At 41.6% G+C, this 24,193-nt stretch overlaps 1 protein-coding gene across 1 annotated transcript in view; it reads left to right on the forward strand.

Annotated features, from left to right (window-relative positions):
• The first annotated feature begins 127 nt into the window (after window positions 1-127).
• The window catches only part of stat5a (signal transducer and activator of transcription 5a), a 58,447-nt gene continuing 34,381 nt past the window's right edge, over window positions 128-24,193 (forward strand). The window contains exon 1 of the mRNA XM_080488358.1: window positions 128-312. The gene's annotated coding sequence lies outside the window, so the exon portion shown is untranslated. The remainder of the gene's footprint in view (window positions 313-24,193) is intronic.

Raw genomic sequence — 24,193 nt, forward strand, 5'->3', positions numbered from 1 at the left:
GAAATGAACCGGAAGTGGGCGGGTAGAGAGTGAGGGCGAGAGAGAGAGAGAGAGAGAGAGAGAGAGAGAGAGAGAGAGAGAGAGAGAGAGAGAGAGAGAGAGAGAGAGAGAGAGAGAGAGAGAGAGAGAGAGAGAGAGAGAGAGAGCGAGAGGAGGTGAGCTGAAGCGAACTGTTAGGAACTGTCTGTCTGACTGTTGTCTGTCTGACTGTTGTTGAGGTTCCTGTTGGAGGTTTGCTGCTCGCTGCGCTGCGGACTGTTTCTCTCTCGCTGTGCTTTATGAGAAAAAAGGACGTCGTGCGGCTCCACGGAGGTGAGTGTTTCTGCGCGCGACGTGCGTAAATTCGTGTCCGGAGCGGTGAACGTCCTCTGACAGCGCTTTGTAAACAAACTGCGCTCCTCTCCTCCACCCCAGCGTGGACTCTGCAGCTCGGACTTTGTTTCCCCACCCCTCTCTACTCTCTGAACCCTGGAGCAACAGGCAGGTCGACGGACATGGCTGATACGTTTCTGTCTCCAGCCTGCGCCCCGACTCACTTGGCCACCACTTGTTGTGTTGTGCGTGATAGTCCTCTCTCGCGTCCTCTTTTACGCGCGGCCGTGTCCGCGCAGGACGCACGGTTTGTCTCTGCTCTCCGGGAGTCCCTCTGCCTTCCTTTCCAGCCCCTCGTAACTCCAGCCTTCACCTCCAGTGCGCCTCCACCAGAGCCGTAAAGTGTCAGCCGGGGTGAAATAGGGCCATAAAGATAACCTGGGCGGCAACACGCACGGGCAGTTTTTACAACCTGTAAAGCCTGTAAAAGTCTCCACAGCTCCTCCGGAGTCTGCTCTGATGGGCATCCTTCACAAGTTTGACACATGAAAGCCAGATCCCTGTCTTGTTTTCTCTATCTCCCTCGGCCAGGACCTTTAACGCTCTCATTTGGTTGGAAAATGCGTTTTTAGTCCTCAATTCAGCCAGCAATGCGTGTACTTTGTCCTTGTGCTGCAGATACTCTGAAGATAAAGGCACAAGTTCATAAAACAACAACTTACAAGGTGCTGTCAGCCACATCAGCATAAATAATTATAGATTTATCATTTTTTATAGGTTAGAAATGTTTAGTCTTATTAAAGCTACAAGTGACACAATGTCATCTGCTTTAATATTTCAAATCATCAGTTGTATTCTAAATAATTTTTAGATCTAATAAGTTGATTCGTTTAGTCCAACATTTGTGTAACTTTAAAGTACTTTACTGTCTGCCTGAGAAAAGTGCTCTGACCATAAATAGTCCATGCAAATAATTGCAATAAAATAAGTGCTATTCCATACTGTAAGTACATTTTCAGAAGAGTACTCGAGTATTTTCAAGAGCGTAATTTGGGCTATTTAAAAGGAGATTTTCTTGTGTACAAATTTATATGAAAAGTGGGTTTATCTTATTTACATTTTTTTCTTTTAATACATCTCACAGTTCAAGGTGACAGAATGGCTCAATAGTTTGTCAACTAAAATATTTGGCTTTCATTTCACTCAGAAACTCCCCAAAAAATTAAAATAAAATAAAAGATTTCGGTCACTCTCATCTATAAAACTACCAAGTCCCAGGAGAGTATGGACTGGGAGTCATGTTACTCTGGAGGCCGCCATTGTTGTTATTGTCCATACACTCACACATGTGCAGGAGAACAATTTGCTATAGCCGTGGTACGCATGCACAGTAGCAGTTTTTCCAAACAGTTGCGTTTTCAGTGCCTTTGATCGCCATTGTCGTGTAAACAGACCCCAAAATGCAACAAAGGTTTTTCCGTTTTCTCTTAAAAACGTTGTCGTGTAAACAGGGCATCGAAACTAACTGCAATTCAAACTGGACAATACTGCGACTCTCTACCGCCACCTAATGCCCAAAATGCCATTACTTATATTTTACATTCTGCACCTTGAAAAGCTTTAAACACTGTCAGGCTGAATTTGAGTAGGAATAGTACTTGTCAGTGCCTTTTGTTTAAGTTTGTTCCTGTAAAACAGCAATTCTTGTCTTTTTGGATTTTCCTATTCAGATATGGTGTAAAAAAAAAGAGACTATAAATGTGAAAATAGACATGAGTGTCAAAGCCATGTGAGACACCTGAATCAAGACCCTGGTGTGTGCACGCTCACTTTCAAACAGAACTTAAATGTCAAAAATGCTTTGATGCCCCTTTCAATCCCAGAATCATGGCCGTCTGCATTTGTGTGTGTGTGTGTGTGTGTGTGTGTACAGTGTGTGCACATTTACCTGAGTGTGTATGAGAATGCAGATGAGCCGTCCTGATATCTTCTCTTGCTCGTTTAAAGCTGAATTGCTGCAAAAAAAATGGTTTCTTTTGGACGAACCTGTGGAAGTTCTGCTTGTCTGGACTTTTGCCCACCGTGGCTCAGATGATATGACTATGATAAACATCAAAGACCTGCTGCAAAAAATGCAAGCTCATGCGAATACATCGTGCTTTCGGATTGTAGTTGATCGACTTGCAGTAATACCGTGAGTGACATCACTCGCAAGCAGCAGTATTCAAATGAGGGTTTCGCGTGCATCATGTTATGTTTACATGAGATCAGTGGGCTGGAAACGCTCCCGTCTCTGTGTTCATTTGCTTGAGTTCCCCGTAATGTGACTGTATGGAGCTGAAGATGAAATGTGACACTGTTGATTAGTTGCTGGAGGCAGTTTTGATCGGGTACAAAGTCAAAGCTGCTTGGGGGGGGGGGGGGGGGGACTCAGGCCCCGTTTTACACGAACCATTTTCAAAAAGTTGCATTTCCAGTGGCTCCGAGCACCGTTGTCGTGTAAACGAGCACCGGAAACGCAACACCTTGAAAACGTTGTTGTGTAAACAGGACGTCAGAACAGAAAATTGGTCACCATCAAGTCTCCAAATAAAAGTCGTGGTGAGTCGTACCTCCACGCTGAGTCGTCAGTCAGGGCTGCAGCAAGGAAGCTTCTCCAGCAAGGAAGCTGCCGTTAGCCACCCGCTAGCACACTGCTAACTCCGCTCCGGAGCTCGCAACTAATATCTCGGCTCGTCAAGTATCCAGAAACACCGGTGTGAGCGCATTGACTCGGGTAGTGGTTTATCTGTGTGCTCAGTGGTTCGCATAGTGATGTTGCTATCTGACAGGCTAGTTAGCATCGATATGAGCTAGCAGCTAACACGCTAGCGGTGCTAACTTGGTTCCGCAAACAAATGTGGCGTTGGCGAAGGAATGCGCTCTGCCAAGGTTATTATGGGATGAAGAGCTTGCTCCCTGGATGATACTGATGGTTTAGCTTCTCAGCAAATTGCTCATGACTTGTGAGTTTTTTTATTTTTATTTTATTGTTGGCCACAATTACATGTTTGTTCTCTCAACCCTTCATTAATTAACGGACCACGCTTCTTAAATTATTCATCTCATTATCTCTTCCTCTAAACCAACAATGGTAAATTAATTCATAGTTATGCTTATTAATGAGATTTATTTTTGTAATACTTATTATTATAACATAAATACCAATGTTTCCTTGTTTCGGATGTTTGTTTATACAACAACGGTGCTCGGAACCACCGAAAATGCAACTTTTTGAAAACGCTGCAACTCCATCACTGTGTAAACAAGGGGAAAAAGCAACCATTTGGAAATGCTGCTATACTGTGGATGTGCACCTCGGCAGTATTAAGTCGTGTGTGTGTGTGTGTGTGTGGTTTTATTGCAAAAATAGCCAACAACGCCAACTCGTAGCCCTACAAGAAAACTACATCGTTTTCAGCATTTCTGCCGTTTCTATGTAAACGAACATTGTTTTCGAAACGTTGCCATGTAAACGTAAACCTTTTCTGAAATGAAAATGCAAAAACATTAAACATTTGTAAACGGGGCCTTAAATACATTAGGAAAACTTAGAAATGGTCCATTTGTAAACCATCTGCTATAAGTGGAGAAATATCATTTAACAATAGTTTATGGTAGTATTTCTCCATTGAAACATATTGTCGTGGGGGGGTCTCTTGAAGGGTTGAATCAATAAATGAATTGGTCACACTGCTTTAAGTGATGGTCAATGTTTTTTGCCATTTGTCCCTGTTGGCATGAGCCATGTTGTGATTCGTGCTGGGCAGAGTGCACGAGAACTGGAGGGTTTTCCCAGCTTTCTACAGGGATGGGGGGGGTGTATTTTGGGTTGGTATGGGGACACGGCATGCTGGCCAGCCGGGGTTTGGCTGGCACACTGTGTCCCTGACAGTACCAGACCCACATGCAGGCAAGAAAAGGGGGATCTAATGTTTTATTCTCAAAGTGCACTGTGCCTCAGCGTGGCATGTCTCGAGTTCCTTCTCACCTCTCGCTGCCAGGCCCGTGTAGGGTCGAGCATGTGGACAGTGGAATGGCATGATGAGAAAGTTAGAGTACTGTAAGCAGAGAAACAAGAGACTTGTTCTCAGCATCGACTCCGTGGGTGACTGGAAGTGAGCAGATTAGAGTGGCAGTTCAGATCTGAGAATGAAATGACTCAAAGGTGAGGAGTCACCGGTGCTCTAATGACTGTGCTTCACGTCATCGTGTGCTCCAGCATCTAAATCTGCTGTGTGTTTCCTGATTAGTTTTTTTTTTTTGTATGCATATGATTAAAGGCCTGTGTGAATGATTACACTTTCATGTCACATTGCTCAAAGAATGAGAGAGGGAAAGACAATGAGAGGGAAATGATCAGGAAGCATGTGGTGACAGCCTCCTCCCCCTTTCAGTTGGGCTAACGCTAATCCACAGGTCACGTGACGGTGAGCTTTTAGCCTGGTCTGGGCCAGGAGTGCTCTGATCCATCTGTCGAATAGCGTTGCTGATTGTTGGCATCCACAGCGTGTACTTCTGTCCCATGATCACAGCCTGCTCCACGCAAGTCTCGTATTTGTTTTCTACCGACGGCTTGCGTCCTCTGGATTCTCTCTCACTGTGTCGGTGTCCTCTCCATTGACTGTCCCTCCTCTCTCTTTGCCTAACTTTCAATGATTCTGTATTCAGTGGGTAAGTGGGAGGAGGATGACTGTCAGCTCTCCCAGACTCTGAGAAGCATGATAAGGCCTTGGGTCATTATCTCGGTGACACAACAATAATAGCATCCAACACCGTGAGGCATGTTTGAGCTGAGCCACATGAAGGCGGTAACAAATCAGAAAAAAACAACAACATGTGTTTTAATTTATTGCAATGTCACTGAGGGTGCTGCCCTTTTTTTTTCCTGTGATTCTTTTTTTTTTTTACATTGTTAAAGGATTAAACGAGATCGTGGAAAGAGGTCAGCCCAAAGTAGACTTAAAAAAATAGACATATGTGGTCTGGATTAATGACTTTCAAGTGGTTTTTTTTTTGGTTTTTTTTCCTGCAAACCTAAACAACAGGAGCCAAATTCAGGAGCCTGACCTATAAGAGCTGCGAGTGTTACACTACTTATGTGTAGATTAAAGTATCAAGGCTGCCAACTTTCTTTCGGCTTCAGACCTCTGTGAGTAAGACGCACGCACGGACGCTTCACACGCACACACGGACGCTTCACACGCACACACGGACGCTTCACTCGCACACACTGATGCTTCACATGCATGCACTGAGAAAGAAAGAAGAAATGAACTGGAGTGTTTCCCAGCGTTCCCTTTTCCTTTTGATTTCTAAGCACAAATCGATTTTATTTGTATTTTCTTACAACCACAACATGTATTGAAACAAAATACAACATGTATTTGTATTTTGTTTCAATACATGTTGTGGTTGTATTGATTGTACCAGCATATGCAAAATAAATAGTGCCAAAATGTACATAGCATACAATATTCAGTAGCAATGAAAGTCATTACTGTATAATAAGGAAGAAGTGAATAATATGATATGATATATAATTCTAGATATAAATTATATTAAAAAGTAACTATGCAAACAAGAATATGAAACAATTAGTATAAGAACTATTTTATTCTATTCTGTTCTAAAAAGAACATAAAAAGCCAAGAAAAACACATTTACATCACGAACATTTTAAGGTTTTAAAATAAGCCATGACGTAAAACCATTGAGTGTGACGATTTGACTTATTTAATAGTCACTTTTCAGCTGTTCCTCTCTGATAGTGACCTTTAATTGTCGACTAGATTTCTTTCTTTTTTTTTAAATGTGAAAGACGTGTCATTGAGCTTTTAAAAGTAGCTCAGTGTGAGAAAAGCTGTGTGAGAGCTCGAGTTTAGAACGAACCGTGTGAGAGTTTGCATGATTACTAACTCTGACACGGGCTTTGGTGATATAAGTCGTATTAAGGCCACCGGTGATCAAAAAAGTCCTGTAAAAAGCTGATTTTGTAAATAAGATTAAAACCATTTTGTGTTGCAAATCTTTAACAATGTCATGTTGATACAAGTTGTTCAGTGTTGGTGGTAACGTGTTACTTAACACCAGTTTATGAGTGACTGGCAAGTTGCCCTTTTTAAAGTTCCTTCCACCATTTGGGGATCATTGATAAGAAGAGTTGTAGTTTTCCTTCTTGTTTCTTGTTGCTTCTGTATTTCGAAGCAGTGATACAAAAATAAGTCTTATCGTGAAACTATTGCACAGTGAGCACAAACCTTTTATGTGCTAGTTATTTTGTGCAAACCTTTACCACACCAATCGTCACAGAATTGTCTTTTGGTTCATTTTAACGTTACAAACTTTTTTTAAATTCACCCAATGTCCCGTTCTGGTTCCAGCTCTTCTGGATCCCAGTCCTGGTGTAGAAAACGGACGCAGACGTGTCCAGATAGAAAAGATACACATGGAATGCAGTATATATAATGTAAAAAAAAAAAAAAAGTAAAACTGAAATCAGTTCATTGCAGAAAATTCCAAAGTTTAGGGACAGAAAAGCCACATGGTTATTTCCTTAAATGCCCTCCTTGAACTAGAATGACCTCTTGAGATGGAAGAAGATCTCAGCGCTGTTTACTTGGCATTATGTTACTGTCAACAGTCTTGTTGGGACTGTTTACAAAGCTTCTGGTGTCTGGATAATCATGTGTGTCTGCGGGTTCACATTCAACGACCACTGTGTTGTCAATGGGGTTGTTTTTCACCACTGTCTGTTTATACGAATATCCATGTACTCACCATTGTTCATGCTTACAGCGGTAATGTTCTCCACGCGCATGTGTGTGGTTTCATCAAAAAGCAACAAACAGCACCCACTAGTGGCCCATCATGAGGACTACATCACTTTCACCATTTCCGCCGTTGCCGTTGTTTTTTCTCATTGTCTCTGATCTGTTGTTTGTCTTTTGTTGGGAGTGGAATATGTTGTTGTTTTTTTTTTTTTTTAAGGCAGTAAATCAATCCATTCGCTTTCCATTCACATTTAACACAAAGTAAGAACTTGTTTTTGAATTGAGGTTGTACGTATATACAAATGACGTAACTCGGGTCATCAGTGGTCTCATCCACACACGGTAACAATACAAAGCATGTCCGTCACAGAATAGAATAATCCTAACCAGAGGCGAGCAGTGCTTTAATCCCAGCTGTAAAAGATGCAGAAGTCCCACCGCTCTCAGGTTATAGCTCTCTCAGATTAGCCGCATGTGCAGAAATGTGGTTGAAAGTTCAAGTTTTGTCAATCTTCAATGTTCAGTTTCGCTTTAGGCCAAATGAGGAGCCTCATCCTGCCTCAGTCACTCCTCATCTTCAGTCAGTTATTTCACATGCAAACATTCAGAGGTCTGTCCTGATATGCAGCCCGAGGCCAGGTAACGGCTTTCGTCACTGCAGGAATGAGACTCGGCATGCAGGCGGGGTTAAACACGTCTCCAGGTCAGTGCCGAGACCCCAAGGTTAAGAACAGACAGGCGAGTCAGATCAAGTAAAACCAACCAATATCAGACCAGAAAAACAGGTAACCTGCGCCAGTCTGGGTCGGCTTGTAAAATGTATAGTATTTGGGGAGATAATAGTGACACGCTTGAAGATCAAGAAGAGATTTCAGTTGAGTGTAGCTGGAATGAACACACTGAATGATATCATGATTAGATTTAGGAGGTTGTTTTTTTTTATTTATTCTTATACACTGAGGTTATTTTATGGAAGGGTGTGTCAGTTCCTCCCTTCTGCTTGATCGTTTTCACCACAGTCAGGTAATATTGTATCCTCCCTGCATAGTGATTAAAGCCGTTTCACTAGCCGACGGGACAAAACACACCAATAAATGAATAATAAAAGTTAAATAAAGCAATTAAAATCACAGTCACAAGGCAACACACAGTTTGCTTTATGTCAAATAGAAAAGTTTGGTCAGATTCCCTTATATATACTTACACGATTGTCAAATGGCAGATCAATAAGTGACTTTTGTTGAGTTAGAGGCCATTGGGCGAATGAATTATTATATAGAAGATGAATTATATGTCAAATCTGACCATAAAGCTGAAAATAAATGTTTGTTATTAAGAAAAACCTACACAGCATTTCAAGTGAAGAGATTACTGCAGTATAATGCAGTTCAAAAATAAACACTCTATGTTTGTCTGTTCGACAATGATGATGCAGAAACAGCAATTTAAAACACCCCACACATGAGCTGCGTAATTCAGAACTCGTACATAGGCCCTATCCATTGTTTTGGAGTAAAAAAGGACCCTTCAGCTGGCAACAGGCTTACAGTCCAGCCTGCGTGGAGACACTTGAGCTTAAATTGAGCGTAAGGGAAGGTGACGGCTGCTGGTGCCACTGGTACGCTCAAGCCTATTACAGGTTTACAGCAAATGAGGCAGACTGGAAAACCAGTGGATCGCTCTCTGACAAAGGAAGTGGCATCTTATATGTGCAGGGAAATAGTGGTTTAGAAACAGCCATGTTGAGATGTTTAGAACTGTGAACTGTATCCAGGAGCGTTACAGAGGCTGGTTGGAACGACTTGGATCTCAGTTTGTCTGTGCTGCTGTCTCTTATGACCAGGGTGTGATTTGTGGTGAAAGCAGAAGTAGAGAGGATGTTTTTTTTGTTGCAGTTTTTTTTTTTTTTCCACTGGGTGGTTACGTGTGTGTTTGTGGGGAAGAGTTGTCAAAATGAATGTTATATAAGAGCAATGTAAACAGATTAATAACAGTAATGGTAAATATTGTTTGTTTACTTGCTGGTTGCATTCTTTGCTTTGTGGTTACATATACACGCACGCACACGCGCAAAGGATGCAAACTGACTGACTGGAAAGGGGCTAGGATTTAAGGAACTTATCTTTCTTCCTACTCCTTTTCGAGCATGTTAAGTTTTCATTTTCATTGGATTCATTGTTTTGTTTCTATTTATTTTATTAGAAATGAAAATAAAACTCACAAACAAATTCTGACCACATGTTTCCATTTTCCATTACACTTTCAAAGTGTCCAAACACAGACTGCTCCGTCTTTTTAAAAGAGCTCCGATTTCAAAATCAGAACTGGGTGTTCGTTTGCTTGGATCCACTGAAAACACAACTTTGTGAAAACGCTCGGGCGCCATCCGTGGGTCGACGGCAGAAACGCTGCTACTGCACACGCATAGCATGGCCGTAATCAATAGTTCCTCTGCACATGCAGGAGTAGATGGACAATAACAACAATGTGTGTCATGACTCCCAGTCCATATTCTCTCCATTGTTAATGTTTATAGAGTATTGCTGTCTGCGCACGTGTGTGGCTTCATGACAAAAACAAACAACAGCACCCACTAGTGGCCCAACTTGCAAACTACATAGTTTTCTAAGCGTTTTTGTGTAAACGTGAAACAAAAATGCAAAAATGGTGCAATTTCACTTACCCTTAATCTTTTCACTTCTTACAATAAAACCTGACAACTTCTCTTTACTGTTTTACCCTTTTATTTATTTATTCTTTGTCCACTCGGCTGGTGAAGTAGCTTTAATCACTATATAGTTGATATAAATGTTAATAATTCAGATGAAGGTGGGAAACCTGGGTCTATAGTTTTAGGACTGATATTTCAATTAGTTTTAGCAACCGTAAAGCCCAAATACACGATATCAATCGTTGGACCTCATAAAGGCATCACACTCCGATGTGTGTCTGCTGTGTCTCATTGTGCATGCATGTGACATTTCTGTTTTGTTCCAGTAGATTGAGGTCATGAATGCTCCCTTGTGTCGGGCAACATCTGTGCAAGATTACAGTAAGGAGCATTTGATTAAAAAGTGATTAAGATGACAAAAGACAAACAAAAAAAAGAGGAAGATTTCTCAATTACCGATGCTTATGTTTCATTTATATTCAGTTGTATGTTGGATTCGTGTGTGTTGAAGTAAAGAACAACAAAACACAACTCACGGACACAAATACCTGATTTTATCCACCAGACAAGCACATGGAACGAGACGCTCCCTGCTTGAGAGTCACGGGAACAATAAAAAGCGGACAAAGCTTGGATTCGTGGAGCTGTTATCTTCTGTTGATCTTCTGCCAACCTACCTCTGCCACAGCAAAACAATTAATTTACTATCAGCTGATATAGAGATTAAAATAGCCTCAGTTTTATTGAAATAACACTGTCACTGTATTCCGTATGTGTGCTGTCTTTCTCATGCAATATGCTGGGCTCACAAAAAAATAAGATTCACTTCCCCTCTTCTTTTCTTTATACGTATTCTTTTATGTTTTTTACGCGTCTCGCAGTGCACAAGCACAGAAAATGTGGCAACAGTCATGAGATCCGCCTTGCGAAACGCTTTATAGATTTAATCTTCGACTACAACCATAAGGTGCAATCTGTTGCTGTCTACAAATGTCTCCTGCAATGTCTTTAAAGCGTTTGCCCATGTGAGTGGGTGAGACGCACAGCGAAATAAACCGTCGAGTGAAGCAGCTACAGGAGTGTATTTGTACACAGTACTGAGTGGAGCATTGTCATGGCTAAAATCTGTGACTCTGCGGTCAAACCATCCATCCATCAATCTCCCGTACCGCTTCATCCCGTTCGGGGTCGCAGGGCGCCGGAGCCGATCCCCGCCGACCGTGACAGGTCACGTCCATCACGGGGAAAAAAAACCCACACAGAGACAGACAGTCGCTCACATTCACACCTACTGGCAGTGGGAGGTGTGAAAAAAAACCAACAACCCATGCACAGGGAGAACATGCAAACTCCACACAGAACACTCACTACATTGTTTTTGCAAAGCTTGACTCGGCATGCGTGCACAGTTGTTTGAAATAGATAATCTAGCACTGGAGGGGTTGTGTTTGCATCTTCCATGGAGCATGTTTGTTAAAATGTCCGTGAGGAATCCTCTTGGATGGGAAATAACACCCAACCTATCCTTGGATAAAGGAAACACAGAAATTGCCTTGTCAGGTGTAATCATGTCAAATATGGCTCAATCTCGCTCCCTCCTGAGTGAGCCTGCATAAAATCATGCACAATGCTAATATGGGACTAACATTGTTGAGAAACCTTTTCCTCATTACCTAACCTCCAGCCACAATGAAAGGTGGGGGTGGCCGTGGCACTGTTACCTCAATGTCCACCCTCCGCTTATCCAGATTATCCCTCTGCCACCACCATAATCACTCGGAGGGCCACCATGCAGGCATCACAGAAAGGTGGATGCTTTTGTTTTCATTGGTAAATGTAGAGAAGATGGGAACAGTTTCCTGTTCTTCCTTGTGGGGAAAAAAGGCGCCTGTATCGTCAGCAGATCTGCCATTTGTAGCAGGAGGCAGGTGTGCACGCAGAGAAGAATTCTTTAGTATTGAATCTGAATTGACTGTAGATAATGAAGGGCAGAACATATTTTAGACTCATTCAAGCCTAAACACACATATATATATATATATATATATATATATATATATATATGTATGTTTAGACTATATTGGCATATATATATATAGAGAGAGAGAGAGAGAGACAGGGCGAGATTCTTGTTTGTGTTGATTCACCATAAGAATGTACTCAACAAACCGTTACCTTCCTGAATAAACATGCTGTAGATTATAATTACTATTTAATTAAAACTATTTATTTAAAACAAACATGCAAAAGGAGGCACGTTGCAACAGTTATTGATGGGTTTTTGGGACATTTCACTCTATTTTGCATCATTAAAATTGGATTTATTTTGCGATTGCAGTAATTTGTGGTAGTAATTGTTTGGATTTGGAAAAATATTGACATTTTCATCACACATACTCTGCACTCACAACAAGATACTTCCATTTGAGGTAAAACGTGCATTAAAATAACAGTTATGTTGTGTTGGAAGATTACAGTAAATGTTTTTGAATTTTATCCTCGTCTTTTATTTTTTAACATTTTCTTGTTGTTGATGTCGCATCTTCAAGGTGAACATCTTTTACTGACAAAAATCTGTTGATCCAGGCAAGACTTTCAGTGCTGTTATTATTGTAGATTAATGGTTCTAGGTGGTGAATATAATGAGGAATGTGAAGCCCTGTTTTGTTTTGTTTTTACCAAAAGTAACAAATCGATTGAAGTCAAATAACCTCACAGCTCATAAATCAGACGTTAATTGCTGCTTGATTTGAGCAAATATAAAGTTGAGATGCTTTAAATTGATCCTCTGTTTGACTGACACTTCACCCACAGCAAGCAGATGTTTGTAGAGCTCATATTTGTATTATAGTATCATATAATTGCTACGAACCCCACACACACACGCCTTACACTCTATTCCCACTTAGCGTTTATCAAATTACACCCTCCCCTGACACTCTGTACAATCTTTGATATGATAGGGTTTATTATTATTTATAGGCTGTTTTATGACATGAACTCATAATGCATTATCCAAGTGTTAACACTTTTTCTAATCAGTCATGAGTGGTAAAGTCATTCGTGTGCAGGAGCAGAAGGACAGAATGAGGGAATATGATCACAACATGAGAATTTTTTTCTTTTGCACTGATCAAGAGAATAATGTAATAATTGGCATAAGATGGAAAACTGTAGTCTTTATGTTTTTATGCGTTACCCTCAACCAAAGGACGGATGACTCCGGCCCTGTTTACACAACAACGTTTTCAATTGAAAACGCAAAACTTTCGTTGTGTTTTGGGCACCTGTTCCCATGGCAACGGTGCTCGGAGCCACTGAAAATGCAAGTTTTTAAAAATGCTCCGGCTCTGTTGCTGTGTAAACTGGGCCTCGACGTAACATTAAGTTCAAGTCTGATGCCACGCTGCTAAAATGCGCTGAAATGATTTGATTCGTGGCAGCAGCTGTGCTGTTTGTGTAAATATTCCTCCCATCAACAGTTGATTGTTGTCCAGAAGTTGTCACCCCTTTGTCTCGATTTTGACTCTTATTATTTCAAAGCCCCAAAATGGCACCGCATTTCTTTGTAGTCTGGACTGCTGCGCGGCTGTTGACTGGGCAAGTGCACTAAAATTGACCTCTGCATGTCAATGCCATTCAGCAATCCAGCATGCATTTCCAGAATGCTAATGTAACGTGGCCACCCCCTTCCCCCCGGAGTCCATGTTGCATTGCGTTTGCTATTCTTATTGAGCAGTGTCAGCTTTAAGTCCAATCCTCATACATGACCATGTTAAACTGCAGGCTGTGTCTGCGTGCAAATGTTACTGTACATATATTGTGCTTGTGTACAGCCAATTCTTTAGCCCAGTAAAGCTTCTGGCTCAACTGTGTCAGTGAAGTTAAAGAGAAATAAATGTTTCATGAAGTTTTCCACAATAATGTCTATACAGGCTTCTATCACCTCAGCATTAAATAAAAGCGCATGAAAATGCGATAACATCATGATAGGTGCTTTCTTTGTGTGTGGTTGGGTCAGAGTTCAACGGGCTAAATTAGAAAAGGGGCTGAGAAATAAAGTATGTGCATTTCCTCATCCTAAAATAAGAGATCAGTCATTTTCGTTATGATAGCACGCAGACCTAACGGGCTTGTCTGTTTCAAAACTGACATACACGCGGGGATTTCTGAGATACCCGTAAAGGAAATGAAAGAGAAACTGACCTCTGAGACACCAGCTACACGGTCTCGATTCAGCTTGGTAAAAAAAAAAAAAAACACCCCTGTTTCATAAAATGTAGCTTTAAAAGGTCTTAACTTTGGGACTTCTTCAAGTTTAATGCCATCGTTTTCTAAATGAGTTTAGATCAGCAGTAATACTCTAAATGTGCTTTTGAATATTGTGTACACCCGGGATCATGAGTCCAGAAGTCTGGGTTCTGTTTACCCTGTCTGTCGTGAAACGGTGCCGGTACTGTTGTTGCTGTGGGGCAAAGACCTCTGTGGAGTAAAGGTGGAGTTGACCTTTACTGACAGCGCTGAGCCATGGTAAGGGGAGCGACGGTGCAGTGGTGGGGGGGGATGGGTCCTGCAGCTCTGGTGACTGGGTTTGATACTGTGTGTGAGAAACTGCAGCTATCTGACCTCTGGCACATGACAAGCTGGGAAGATCAAAGGGCAGAGCTCTCAGGGCTGCCTGGATCGCTGTTTGCAGGAGCACCGATGGCAGACGGGCTGGAGGGGAAAGAGGCGAGTGGGATCAGAAAAGTTGTGACAGTGGAAAACAAAATGAAACCATAGGACAGCTTCTGTCCGTGGACCGAAGTGCAGTTTCACTCGGGCCTAGGCTGTCACTGTCGTCAGACGAGTTTGAAGATGTTGAAACAACACATAACCCATATTTGCCTTCCTGCTGCCCCCTCCCCCCTCCCATTTTCCCATACCACGCACACACACACACACACACACACACACACACACACACACACACACACACACACACACACACACACACACACACACACACACACACACACACACACACACACACATGATGTGCTTCAGTGTAAGCACAGTGATTTCAAAGATGGAAAGACTCTGTATGACAGAAAGAGGACCTGGACAAAAACACACACGCACGCACGCACGCACGCACACACACACACTCACAAAGGCTGATTGAGTTAGGATGTTTTTAAATGCAAATGAATTTCTCAGGTTAATTCTGTTAGAGTTGGGCTAACTAATGCAATCACATAGAAATGCCGAGTGATTGGTGCCGAGTAAACCGATTTGGCCGCACACTCTCCTTTTTTTTTTTTTTTTTCCAGCTCATGAAAAGCATTGATCCGACTGCCTGAATTCAATCATTCTCCTCATGAATGCTGCGCTCATGCAGTGCGTGGCCGTCTCCTCCCGGCTCCCCGTGCAGCAGCGAGGCAAAGTCCACACCAGACAGGCGCGTGCAGCACGATCCTCTTACCATGCGTCTACAGGGCAATCACTGTCCGCCGGTCACATTCGGTCAGATTCGTCTCTCTGATCCTGAAGTGTGAATGTGAATTAGACTGGGTTGGCCTATGTCAGCGTTTGAGAAAATGGACAGGCGGACAGCTGACCCGTGTCTGTTAAAATGCTCTGATAATGGGTTTTTTTGTTTTTTTTTGGTCAGCTGGACGATCAATAAGGGGCTTGTCTCCTTTCCTCGCTGGCTGAACTGGCAGTACACATCGCATGTTTACTGTTGCGTGTTTGAGCAGTGCAACAGCCTTTTATTAGCTCCACCACAGGGCAGGGAAGTCTTGCCTTCAGCTCTACTGACTCGCTCCTTTGAAGCCTGGTGAACTAAGGTTAAAGGAAGTCTGTAACCCTGTTGTTTTTATTTTCCTTGCTCAAATAACAATAGAAGCACTTGAGGAAGTGCATTACCTTTTCAACAAACAAATATTTGGTATTCAGAAAGAACAAGTACATGTAAATCATTTTAAGTAAAAAAAAAAACAAACAAAAAAAAACAACTACATGTACATGGAAGAAATATATTCAAACAAAAATCCATAGTCTGTAAACTAATTTAACTTCACCAGTGTTTATTAAATAGCTATTGCGTGTGTAATATTTTCTAGTTTGATCCAGTAATGTGTTTTGTCCAGGATGCAATTCTCTGGGATGGATATAACCCGTCACTTCTCTATTTATCTCCCCTGCTGCTTAATTATTTTTACCATGAGGGTGGTGAAATCTATCTCCCCTGCTTAGTGAGGAAGTTTACTTCACCAGCAGACAAAAACAAATCCACGTCTTTCAAAATGTGAAGTTTCATTTACAACTTTTCTGTTGTGAAAACGGAAAACTTTTGTTGCCTTGTGGGTGGAGATGCACAGTAACAACAATGGCGGCCTCCAGAGCGTCATGACTCCCAGTCCATTTTCACCTGGGACGCCATTGTTAATGTTTATATCATATTGTTCTCTCACGTGTGTGAGGTTTCATTACAAAAACAAACAACAGCACCCACTACTGGCCCTATGTGAAAACTACATCCTTGCTATGCGGAGGCAGAAACGTTGTGTGAACGGGGCCCAAGCGAAGCCGAGTCTGCAAAGTCTGAAAGTGAAATTTGCAGTTTAACCCTGAACTTACACTCACTCATTTATTCTGGCTTTGCATCATTTGTGTGCATTATATCATTGCAATTCTTATATCAATTCTACTAAAATAGGAAGTTGTGAGGGGTTTTGTTTTCTGAAATGTGTTAATTCATCCCTCGATTGTATTGCTGCAAACAAGCCCTCTGCAACGTGCGTCAGGACCACGAAGACACAAAATGTTGTGTTTGCAATGCATCTTTCTGTCCTCTGTCAAAAAAAGAAAAAAAAAAAAAAAAAGAAGTAGCACTTCCCGACACAGCTGGGTGACACGGTGAACGTGTGCATCAAAGACTCTCTGCAACCGCCGGTTAATCAGCTACTAACCAACATAAAACTCCACTTAAGAAAGCTGACTGAACACTATAGTGACTCACTGCTGTAATCGTACACTTTTATCTTTGTGGCCCAAAATGAAGTAGGCAAATTAAAAGAGCAAATTCCCCCAAAGCAACATGTGGATTTCACCTTCAGCAAAGTATTAGTCAAAGCCAAAATAGTGTTAATGTTTAAACTTAATGAAATTGTCTCCACGGGTCAATTTGAGGTCATAAAACCGATGGTGTGTTGTAGAAAACGTTCACTGGGGAAGCAGGAGTTTTCTGTTTTCTGTCATATTGTTGTAAATATTGCTTAAATAGGCATCAAAATACACACAGAGCACATGTTCGCGGGTCTTTGGGGGTCTTCGGGGGCCAAAGCGCCTCATTTGCACTTCCAGTAGAATATGTAAACAACACTCCGGTCCAGGGTCTCATTACAGCTCGACACAATCCTTCAATACAAATCCTTCCCGGGTGCAGCCTTTGGTCCCAGTCAGGCACAGGGTGGGCCCAGAGGATGTTTGTCCACTTGTCAGTTGTGGTTTAACATGCTGTTTGAGAAGACAATGAGGCCGGTGCTGGAGGAATGGGGTCAAACGACAGAGGTATGCAGGGCGGTCTGAAGGCTAGGGTCATGGTGTGGAGGTTTTTTTTTTTTCAAAGTGCCATGACACCCTGTGTCCTGTCGTGCAATACTATACTTTGTTTCGGAGATTTAGCTGTTCTCTCTCACTTTGGCTGTTAGAAGCCGTTTACATTCACTGTACTATTTGGTCATTGTTAGTAAATGACTTGCTGCAAGAGAAGCTAGTGGCTCTTCATGGCTAATATATAATTAAAGAATCTGTTTAATAGAAAGTGACGTTAAAGCTTACCTTAACTAGTCCTACTCTATCTCAGCGCGGCTCTCAGTGTTGTGTCGTATCCACTGCTCTTAAGAAATTTGTTAAACAATCTGTGTTTTCTTTGAAATTTTTACACTTTGCTTGGTGGTTTGGCGGGCCGGATTGAAGTCATTTGCGGCCCAGTTTTGGTCCACAGGCCTAATGTTTGACACACCTGCATAGATTATTTTAGAAACAGGTTTGGCAGAAGTGTTTCTCTCAAATCCTCCCTTCTGGCTTTGGCCAAATCTTCGCTTTAACTTAAATAAAAGATGCCTGAAGACTTAAACTAGGAGCATCACTGTACATATTTTGCAACATTAAGTTGATATTTATGCTCTTGTGCTCCGTTTTGGGGGATTCTGGTAGTAAATAATGTGGACTACTAAAGTAGTGACTTTCGCAGTAGTGGGGGAAAAAACAGAAGTTGACGCAAGGTCAGTCTGAGTTGTCACTCTGTAGCAATTTGAGAACAAAACTTTCACAACAGAGAAGCAACAGTGATCTGTTTTTTTTCTTCTTTTTTTTTTAGTCTGTGGCATCTGTAATTAAGTGAACTCAAAGGGTTCCTCTGTGCCTGTGCCAGGTACTAATTAGGCATGGTCTTCTCAGGGGCCCCGTCAGGCCTGGAAAATGACTGGTGTCAAGGGGCCCGCTGTGGCTGGTCCCCACTCCCAACAATAGATTTGATCCTAATGCAACTCAGCAGGAAGGAAAACATTGAGGCTGCTGTTATTCTGGGTGAGAGGTGATATCTTACTAAAGTTGTGTGTTATTGAAAAATATAGATTGGTCCCCTGTCGAGCTTCGAGTGTGTTGAAATGACACAGCGTTCGGGATTCAACAGCACCACGTTGCCAAAGCTCAGCCGGTTAAGCGTCAGCCCCGTTGGCTGCATGTGTTTGATTAAGAATCTGAGGGACGTTATGACAATTATTCCAGATGTCCTCTGCTGGAACTTATTCTTCTGACTCTGTTGCATGTTCTTTGTTTCCATCTCATGGTGAATGTAGGTTAATCTTCTGGTTATTATTTGCTATCCTAACAGTGAGCATAAACCCCTCTGCATGCTGTCAACCCAGACATTCGCTCCATATCTAACTTTTGATTTGAATGCTTTGAATTTTTAATCTGGAAACTGGATGAGCTCAACAGCAGCAGGATGCCAGATGAATCATTGATACACAGATACTATTTGATTTGTCAACTCTTCATCTTTGTTTTGAAGAAGAAACAAAACTTTATGGTGCTGTTTACGCTGTTTCGTCCAGCTTCAGAATGGAAACTCAATGACGGCTCAAGTCTTCGGCGCGTGTGTCACAACTTCTAAGAATAATGACTTTACGAAGAAGCATGACATGCATTGGACAGCACATGTTACCAAATACCTCTCAACCCTCTGCAGACCACGAAGAGGAGAGCAAAGTTTGTGGGTTGGCTCTGGTGCATCTGTGCTGATGGATATTGTTCTGCTCATAGGGATCCTCGCAGTTTATGAAAATGTGCCTCCAAGATGTGAGCATTTCTCGAGTAAGCATCTCTCTTATTCTTTTCCCACCCTTTGATCTTGTGATGGAAGTCAAACTACCAAAAAAAAAAAAAAAGAAAAAGCAAGAGACATCTGAATCCTCACATGAATTTTCTAATTATTTACAAATTAATCTTTTGTCTTTTGGCTGCTCCTCCCCGTCCATCTTTTCCCTCCTGCCAGAAACTTTCTTCTTGACCTGAGGTCGTCATACACCTTCTCCACAATACGGCCATTTTCTATACGACTATGATTTCAAGTGGAAACGTTGTTTTTTGGGTGTCTGTTTACACGATGCTCAGAGTCACTGAAAGGGCAACTTTTTGAGAATGGCTTCCAAGGTGGAACTTTTCAAAAATGCTACAACTCGTATAGGGAATTGTTCTGTACGCGCATTTGTGTGCGTGTGTGCGTGTGTGTGTGCGTGCGTGCGTGCGTGCGTGTGTGGTTTTGTTCCAGAAAACAAACAAACGGCACCAACTAGTGGCCCAACATTAAAATGACACAGTTTACAGCGTTTCTGCCATTTCCATGAAAATGGACATCGTTTTCAAAACGTTGCCATGTAAACACAAAGCTTGTGTAAAACAAAAACAAAACAGCAATACATTTTCACTTGCAGCGTTCATTCTTCTTCTCTCGAGTGCACCTCTAAACACAAATTATAGAATTATCAGGGTCATAACTGATTATCATTTTACAGTTAAGCTACATCCTCCTTGCAGGTTGTCATATCTCCAAATTTGTTGTTGTTTATTAAAATGAGTAGCGTAAACCTTTTTTTTTTCCTTCTTCTTTTTACATCTTGCACGCTGAAATCTTTCCTTTGTGATGTTTAATAGCCTGAACCTTTAGTGAAGGATAAGTACTTTGGAGTGAACTCGTGAAATGCCTCATATGTCTGTTACAAGTCCTCAGTTGAGGAGTGCTACTTTAGTCAAGGCAGTATCCCTATAAATGTTTACAATGGACAGGTTGAACAGTAATAGATCATAACGATTCTGGTTATAGGTGTCAGTTGAAATGATACATTATGATGACCTTTCACCTATAAATAGTGCTTTAGATGATATAACTTCATCAAGCGTTTTGTAATGAATCCTTCTATAACTATGTCTGATGTTGGCAAGCATGACTTTGCACTTATGTCTCACTGTAGCCGGGCGGTGAAAAATGACTTGCTGGTTCGCTGTCTGTCTCGGCTCAGTGGTTTAGTGGGTTTTGCTCCGTCCCGACATTCCCGGGGCCCACTATGTGAGCTTCAGTCTCTGTCTCAAATCCTGAGATCATATCAGGCCATTTTGCTGTTTCTGGTTGAGATCTATGCAGATTTATTGAAACAAATACAAATTTTGCACTGAACAAATGTAGAAATGACCAATTTCTGAATCTCAGTGTATTGTCACTGCTGTGAACCAGGCAGAGATTAAATAAATAAATAAATAAATAAATAAAAAGATCATGTTAAACCACTTTACCCTATAGTAGCTTTGTTATTGTTGAGTTTTTCCTTCTGAAATGAACAAATATCTGACAACAAACATTTCATGATTTTTCGTTTTATTTTTTTTTTAGCTTCTTAAATGCATGAACCTAAGTTTTCGGTCAAACTCTTTAGTGTTTTTGCATTTTTGTTTGACAAGAAAAAGATTTGATTAATAGAAATATGTCAATACAATCCCAAGAGCACTAACATCGCTAATGTTTCATTAACTTAAATGTGACACTTCTTGCATCAATTCACAACGAGAACAACACAAACATATCTGAGAGTCTCTTAATAGACTACATAATAAATATTTTATCTATTGTATCTAAATATAATGAAAAGTAATTAAAAAGGTAAAATTATCAAGAGAGAACATCCGTAACCATTTGAGAAGTTACATGCCTTTTATTCATGGACCTACCTGTACTCAGTTCCACTCTCTGGCCCCGTTTCCACAACATTTCAAGTGAAAACTCATTGTTTTTTGCAATTTTCATTTCTAAAAAGTTTCACGATTAAACGCCAATGTTGTGAAAACGATGCCTGTTTCACACGGAAACAGCATGAATGCTGAAATGAGTGCAGTTTGCGTGTTAGGCCACTAGTGGGTGCTGTTGTTTGTTTTTGTAATGAAACCACATTCACTCGCGCAGAAAACAATACGCTACATATAAACATTACCGATGGCGAGTACGAGGACATTTGTATAAGTCCCAGGAGAACATGGACTGGGAGTCGTTGCTATTATTGTCCATCTATTTGCACATGTGAAGAAGAACTATTTACTACGGCCATAGTGTGCATGCGCAGAAGCAGCTTCTACCAAAGAGAGAGGCCGAGCGTTTCCAGAATATTGCGTTTTTGCCCGTTTATCCGACAACTGAGTTGGATCGTTTTCAGAAATGTGTGCTTTCAGTGGCAATTGTCTACGGATTCCAAAAGCCGTGAAAAGAAAATCTTTTCATGTAGGATTTCTTTGGGTATTTGCAACTGATATTTGCTGCTGAGCATGAGCTTGTAGTTTGTGCTGCACGTTCCCTTGAGTAAATAGTGTTAATCCTGAGTTGTCTATACTGCTTTGACTTTAAAATACAGTTCAAAACCGCTGCAACCCTCATAGATACAAAGATAATTTGGACTAGATTATTACATTGATGCAGTTTTTGCTTAGCATTGTCTGTGTGGGGAGTGTATACATGCTCTGATATGATCTGGAGTCTGTGTGGAGGCTTGTGGTGGAGTTGAGATTATTTACATGCTGTCAGGAGGAGCGACGGAGGCAGAAAGCAGCGGCATAACTTTCATGTGAGAGATGTTGGTAGGCGTGTGTCAAGAGTGTGCAGATTACCGCGTCCTTAAATGAACTGCCACGAGTAAGAGGCTGTTAGTCAGTGATCAGTATCAGAATATGAGAAATCATAAAAGAAATCGTAAAAGTTTATACCTCAAGCAGCTTGGAAGGAAGCGATGTGCTAAAAACAAACTTAAAGATAAAAAAAAACAACAACAAAAACCCCCCCCCCCCCATCCTTTTTACTGTTTCCTGACACAAAATACTACCGTCTGTTTCTTTGACAGTTTTTCTTGTTAATTGTAGCGTGACTGCGGTGGGAAAGAGGTGACAGCATAACGGAGCCCAGCTGCTATCTCCCGTCATCTGTTTCATGGTTTCTGCGTCTGTTGCTTTATGGTAAACAAATGCACATAAACAAAAAAGTCGTGACTGGCTGCAGTTTCTCGTGCACAGTTCCACCTTTGCAGCTCGGTGTCAGCTGTGTACGCAATGAGCAAAACCATGTGTTAAAAGTTAGAGACGGAGATTACGGCATACTATGATATACCAATATGAGAGCTGCGCTGCTCGTGAACGAATGGCAGCCTCATAGTTAAAGGCAGTAAAATCTGCAGTTTCCTTTTCACACATACGCAGGTTGCGGCCCTTCTCACCTTAAATACCCCGACTTGCTCTCAGGCGTCCGTCCAGATGGTTGGAGAGTGTGAGCCGGGGGAACAAAGCAGAACATTGGCTGGTCAAGCTGATAGTTGGAAGGGATTTAGGGCGGTGGGGGGGGGGTTCAGAGGCGGGGAGGCCAGCTGAGCACAATGAGGTCAGCCTGCCAGGGCACTGTCGCTATTTATTTAGACACTATTATATCTGCCTACTGTTTGTTGGAGAAAGAACCAAAACTCTGCTTTACAGACTCATTTATTTTTCCAAATAACTGTGATTTTAAAGCGCGTTGGGGTTTTTTTTCTCCCTGAATATACAGGAGCATTTAAGGTTGAGTGCGGTCAGTTTGAAGTTGACAAAGACATTTAGCAAGCTTAGGCTAATGATCACAATTAGACCAAGAAGATATTGCAGCTTTCCTGCGCCAGGCCGTCTTCTTTAAATAGGATGCCACTCTCACAAGGTTACACAAGGCCACCGTTGCCACATGTCATCGCTGGTAAAGTAAGCCCTCTTTGTTACAAAAACAAGGTCCAGCAAATGTGAAGTAGCGAAGTAAGCCTCCCTTGTTAAAAAGAACAATGCTCAGCGAATGTGCTTTTGCAAAATAGGACAAGGACGTGCTCAAAATTCTTCCACCACATGCAGTGCAGTCATCTCCCGGGCAGTAGTGGGATCGTTTTACTTGCTAGTACAGGGCAAAGCGATGAAATACCACCATCTTTTTTTTTCTTCCCGGGCCGGGTGCTGTCACCTGCAGTATATTATGACTACATGATTGATTGGTCGCTTCACACTGACTAGTGCTTCATCGGTCAACCTGCAGCCCGCTCTGCTGAGTCACAGCTCCAGCCAGTAACACTGCAATAACAGATTGCTAGGATCTGTTGTGTGTCATCAGAGGAGCAGATGAGTTACAGCAAAGCACACATGTACTGCTGTGAGTGCGACCTCAGCCTTTTCTGATCCCTTCCACTTCGTAACCTTTACACGCTATCCTCATGCTCGACTGGGGCTGGATAGTTCACGCACACACACACACACACACACACACACACACACCCTTCTTTCAGATAAAGAATTAAAACATGCCCGACATAATCAGCATCATGGTATTTATATGAAGCTCTTTAGCGATGGCTCATTTCAACCTTTAGTACAATGCAAATAAAACATTAACACGAACATTTAATGACTATTAAGATTAACGACCGTTTTCAGTTATACTATACCCTGACTCATGGCTCTCTTTGTGCTGTAGAGTATAAAAGATTTTTGGGGGGGGTTTAGATTTGCCCTGTTTAAATTCCTTCTTATTGTACTTCCATTACTCTGGTTTCATTAGATGAGGAGTCTCAAACCTTTAAGACCAAAAAAACACATATTTTTCCCTCTTTACCAACTTGTAAGATTCGTCTGGTTTTGCAGAACATAGTCCACCTTCTAAATAAAGATAACACAACTTGTATATAGTTTGCTCTGAATACTCAAACCATAACGTGGGCTGCATTCAGGAAATTTAAAAGCCTCAATTGTGAACTGCTTACGTTGTTTGCTGTTATTCGCTGTTTAGCTCTTTAAGAAGAGCTTTTTT

The sequence above is a fragment of the Lipophrys pholis genome (assembly GCF_963383615.2).
Source record: "Lipophrys pholis genome assembly, chromosome: 19".
In the NCBI taxonomy this organism is placed as follows: Eukaryota; Metazoa; Chordata; class Actinopteri; order Blenniiformes; family Blenniidae; genus Lipophrys; species Lipophrys pholis.